Below are 6,000 nucleotides of genomic sequence, written 5' to 3' on the forward strand. Positions count from 1 at the left end.
TACATTATCAGTGATCCTTATGGTAGTAAATGTGGTGTTTATCTTATCAGATTACAACTTTTAACTTAATTGAAATTGTAATCCTTGATTCAGATATGTAAATCTATAATGTAAACACCAAATAAACTGTTGATAACAGAGCCTTGGTTATGTAAGAGCTCTGTGGAAAGGTTTGAAGAAAAACAGCGAATTTTCTAAAAATAATTTTACTTGAATTACTTCATTCGTTCGGAATGACAAATCATCCCGAAAAAGTAAACAAACATTTCCCATTCTATTGATGTGGTTTTGAAACTGAAGGCATTTTATTTTTAGCCTCGTTGTATTTATTACAAACATAGCACAACTATAACAACCTTGCCGTTACCTAAATCTCAGAAACACAAAAACAATTTTGCAAGAACAGTGTAATAAGCAATATAAACAATTTGGTTGTTTCACACACAAGACAATTTTTTTTTCTCCAATTCTAAGGTGCAGTTTCACTTAGCAAATTTATGTGGACTCATCCCTTTGATCAACACATACACCATCGAATTTTGTTATTGTGGAGGGAGTAATGTAAAATTAACTGTAGAATAAGGATAAAAAAATAGGAAGCCAGATTTGTAAATAAGCACCAACATAGGAAGTTACCAAAAACTATCATTTTCATGTAATTTATATTTTAAGATTGTTTTCAGAATTATGTTTTATGTTAGAAAGTGGGAATACAACTTTAAAGCAAGGCCTGCACGACCATTTACATGAATATTCCGGTTATCCCATAATCTTATACTTTATAAAATAAGTTACTTATCGAAGCTGGTCACTATTACAATTTTCAAGTGGTACAACTACAGATACACGTTCACCCAACTGACAATAAGGAAATGACACTTTAACTTGCGTACATACACATAAGCACTGAATCCTTTGCACAGGTATGAATGCGGCTCCATGTACCGTTTCAATATCAGTTCCCCACACCTGAGTATGATTCCCATAATGGTTTTTCATGGGATGCCTTTTTAGCCATACAACTCTGGCTAATATATGGGGCACCTTCTCTATTTTCTCTCCCACAGAAAGAGTGACCTCACTTCTAAATATTTCTTGAATAATACAAGGCCTAGTGTCACTACATAAATCAATTGAACACATGCCATCACTACTCTCGTTACCAACCCACTTGGCCATCACACAGGCAGAACGATTATTACGGGAACGTTCAATGCTATACAGATTTCCAGCATAAGAAACACGCTTGTAGCGTTCTGCAATGCAAATCACATTCAAAATGTTACTTGGATTGTACAGTAAAGCATACATTTCTGTTAGAGCAGAAGTGTCATCACTGTCAAAATAGTGACATTGCTCTGGTGGCAACACAGTAATTTGGTGTTGCTCTCTAAAATCACTTAATGTCAATTCTGCAGATTGCGTCTCAGTGCATCTTTGAACAACATGTTGAAAAGTTGAAGTAGCCTCGCATGTCCCTCGTGACTGCTGACCGTAACCTAGTAGTGTTCGCAGATCAGGGATACATTCTGGCCACGGTTTATCTTCAATCTGCTGTCCTAAAGTAAATTTCCTCATAAGTTGAACAGTTATTCCCTGGTTATTGGTAGGGTAGTTGCCCAAAATACCATTATATCTTTCGAATGAAAAGCACCAAAATGCATAAACAGGCCCATAATCCAACAGACAATCTTTTAAATGGAGATGTAAATGCATATTTATAGTGCATGCTTCACTTCCATGGAGTTGTCTAAAAAACATGCAGAATTTATGCAAATAATCATGTGCCTTTAATACCTGTTCAGTGGATATAACTTTTGAACACATGATTCTGCATGCATTGACAAACAGGCCCCAGCAATTATATTGGTCATTGCTTATAATGTCTTTAAGAGCATATTGAGAGAAAATAAGCACCCAGTTTTTCCACTGGTCAGCAGTGAAACCAGAAAAACCTGACGCAATTTTTCTTGGAATTCTTCCTACATTTCCAGGAACTTTCATACCATCCACTTTAGACTGTATCATACTGAACATGTTGCCATCAATAACACCTTTATCTTTCCATATCTGAGTTACATGTTTAGCTGTGCCAAGAAGAAGGTTGTGCATCGGGTCTATTACATGAAATCTTACTGGATGGTAATACGGCAAATTGTTCAGTTCAGTCCAACGCGCTCCATACTCTCTTTCATGTTTGTTCTGTTCAGCCAGTGTTGCTGCATTCTCCACTTTAACAGCAAATGACTTATGATCTTCATCACATCTAGGTGGGTAATTGTCAGGGGAATAGCCTGAATAATCAGCCTTGGCTCCAAATGTTTCCCGCGGGAAGGTTTTCAAGCATTTACTGCAACCTAGAAGATGAATAATGAACATTTCAAAAATTTAGAAAAATGAGAAGCAGTTATAAATATGAACTTGTTTTCAGAAAATGTGATTTATTACTGTGCATTTAAATTTAATTTAGCATTGGAACACAGTTTGAGCAACAGGAAATTCACAAACTGCAGCGGCCATTGAAATCTATGTACTAGATACAGCAAATAAATATATATGTGATATTCTAATTTGTTAGTCAAAATAACAATTCTGTATACAACATCACAGGGAAATATGATTCACAATGTTACTTGTAGCCAACACTGATTCATCTATGGCCAAGACGATTTTACATTTTATATTTGTGGAATGCATGTTCTGCATTTTTAAAGTACTGTTAAAAATGCAGAACAAGCCTTCGATATCAAACATGAAAGCCATTCAAAAATTTGTATTTCACAAATGCAATTCTAGTGATTCTATGATGCAAAATTTAGATTGTTAATGACTTATATTGTATTCATTGTTATGCTAAATTGGTTCTATTGTTTATCCAAAAGTAAACGAATGAAAACCCCTACTCTATAATGCCCTGGAGAGAACCCTGGTTCATTCCATATTCTGTTTACCTTTCAAAAATTGTGAATTGCTAACTATCTTAAAAAAAAATCATGCCGTTTTTTTGCCAAATCAATTCCAACAGATAGTATATTGATGTGCAACAAGCGCCCAACCCCTTAAAAACATGATTTTGTGATTTTGCTAAATATTAGGCACTTTATGTAAACCCATTTTTCATAAAATCGCAATAGCAGCAAAGCAAAGCAATCGATCTCAATTATTTTATTTTTCTCATAAGAAACTTCGACAAAGGATACTGCATTCAACCATGGAGCTAAAAAAGGAGGAGCAATGATGCCTACTGTTTCCTTTGTGTACTATGATGGTTGGCAATTGTTAAACTGGTAAACTGGTATCTGTTTTTCTGCTATCTGTTTAATCCCTCAATAGCGATTATGCAATTCAGAGTATTTCAACAAATTTCAGAAATTTCAACTGCACAGTGGACGAGTCATAGTGTACATGGTTGGCAGCGAAAACCATACCATCGCACCAATATTCGTGATTTTCGACAACCGCTCGCTGTCGCACGCCAGATTTGACAATGGTTTTCAAAAGCCGATTCTACAAAAAGTTAAACATTTTTGCGGAATTCTGTGGATCATATAAATGAAGTGTTTCAAAAGCTGACTCGTCAGAAAGTATAAAATATAGTCAATCTTCAACTACAAACAATTAAATGTCCAAGTGTCTAGTTTGTGAATGGTGACTTCTTGTTTTCAACAAAAGTCACCGCACATAAGTACAGGCCTTATTTATGATCTGCGCAATTGATTTAATATTTCATCAGAAAATTTTTTCTGTGTAATCTGAACATTACGGCCGGTACACTTGCTTAAAGAAACGGCTTCGAGTTCAAACACCAGAAGTACAAAGGAATTAGGAGCTTAACAATTGAAGTTCATAGGCTTATTTTCCACCACTGCTTCTTCTTTTTTTACCTCCATGATGCATTATTTTAGATCAATTGGTCAAAATATTAATTTCAAACACAAGCTTGAATTTTTGGCTCCTTATGCAGGAGATTCAAGATGATCCAAACCATGTAACCAGTCAAAATTATTTTATTTTTTTCTCATATTAAGAAGCGTTTCAACATATCAAAATGATTGCTTCAAGTACTCACGAAAGAATAATGACAAGCATTTTTGATCAATAGTAGCAATATTTGGTTAAATTTTTCTATGGGCAACAGTGTTCAAGTTAGGGTTCAAAAACAAAAACTTGACTTGGCCTCTATGTACAGTACATGTTGAAGTTTTAGAGGAACACATTTTTAAAGTTTTTAGGGTATAAACATGTGACATTTTGTGTATTAATTATTACTGGTACATGTATAATGTGACACAGTGTCAAACAATTTAGGTCTCTTGCATAATTTCTCAACATATAGTTACGCAGTACAAATTTAAATCACAAACAAAAATCAGTTTGTAACACATTCATCCATAGTTGTGAGTTTATTTATGAGTGTGGATAATAAAAAATATTTTTTCTCACCTCTCAAAGCTCCATGTCCAACGAAACCTCCACATTTCCGACAGGCAGGAATATCACTTGACAGGCACATAACAATTGCTCTGTATGTGTTACCAGACATTGAACCATCTTCTAACTTTACTCCTTCAACCAACTCCTGCAACTCTGCTACAAGTGGCTTAAGATAGGAATTTAAATTTTTCTTTGGTTCATCCGGTCCTGGTAGGACACCAACAAGAATCACATTTTCTGCATTAAAACGTTCCTCTCTGGGAAGGTTATTGATAACCATATAAATGGCCCCTGCTGAGTATGGGCTGTGCTCATATGGTTGAAACCAATCAACATTGAGTGTCAAGCTCAGATCATAATCACTACTAAAGAAACCAGCTTCTACAAAATCTTTCCAAACTTTTCCATCATAAATGTCACTCATAACTCCTTCAGGAATGTTTCTATTTCTCCACTGGTTACATCGATTTAGAAAATTAGGTCTTCTAAGAAATGACTGCAATGTTTGTTTGAGGCTTTTGTAACAGTATAGTTTTATAGGATACAAATATTCTTTCATATTTCCTTTTACTTTCTTCAAAAGTGGAGAATTACAAGGCTGGCGATGTTTTCTCTGTGGGTGCTTTGGAAATCTAATGAAAGAACATTTCAGAGGTATTTTCAGCCCATTTCTATCAGTTCGGTAGCAATCTTGAAATCTATACAATTCTGCACACTTTGGACACACCACATACTTGTCAAAATCATCTCTGTTAAGACCCAGCAATTGTCTAACCTTGTAAAGTGACAGAGGAATGTAACTTGCTAACTCTATTAGCAATGGCAACTCCAAGTGGTCTGAACACATTAGAAGGAACTGTTTCATAAATTTCAAGAGAATTGTGATTCCTCTATCAGAAACGTTGTAACACTTCTGCCATAATAAAAGAAAAAACATCATTGCATCTACAAGTATCTGAAACATTGGTTTCGGTATGGATGAATCTTCATTAGTAGCTGATTCCTCATTCAATAACTCTGCTTCTCTCACATCTTCATCAGATTCCCATATTTCACTGCAGCAGGATTCTGGGTCTCCAGCTGTTTCCTATTGACAAAATGGACTTAAGAATAAACCTGTGTTTTATTTACTTTTATTTGTTCAAACAATGCAACGTAACAATACAGGGTCGGCCTGTACAATACACATGTTATATCTTTTAAACTAGCAAATAATTATGAAGACTAACAATTTTCCATTTGTGTAATAGTTTTACAATAATACAATACATATGCACATATACACATTTATACTAGTATTGCTGAATACTAGCATAGCTTGAATGACTTTGCATAACGCAATGTTCAAAATCAGGGCGCTAACTTGACTGCCTGCTAATGAATTGAGACTTATAAAGAAAGACTTGTTTATTTTTATAAAGGCAGTGTAGTTACTGTCACTGTTACATAACAATGATTGGCAAGGGTTTATTCGCAAGTGACCAGTTTCTTTTCAGTCTAGTTCTCAGTAGCAGTGTTGAAATCTGTATACTTGCCTTTGTTCTAGGTCTTACAATGGATGTACAT

The 6,000-nt window shown here is 34.9% G+C and overlaps 1 pseudogene; it reads right to left on the minus strand.

The window, feature by feature from the left end:
- Positions 1-1,877: 1,877 nt before the first annotated feature.
- LOC146725356 (uncharacterized) lies at positions 1,878-5,380 on the minus strand (annotated as a pseudogene).
- Positions 5,381-6,000: the final 620 nt, after the last annotated feature.

This window comes from Saccoglossus kowalevskii, unplaced genomic scaffold (genome assembly GCF_978046115.1).
Source record: "Saccoglossus kowalevskii unplaced genomic scaffold, keSacKowa6.1 SCAFFOLD_283, whole genome shotgun sequence".
In the NCBI taxonomy this organism is placed as follows: Eukaryota; Metazoa; Hemichordata; class Enteropneusta; family Harrimaniidae; genus Saccoglossus; species Saccoglossus kowalevskii.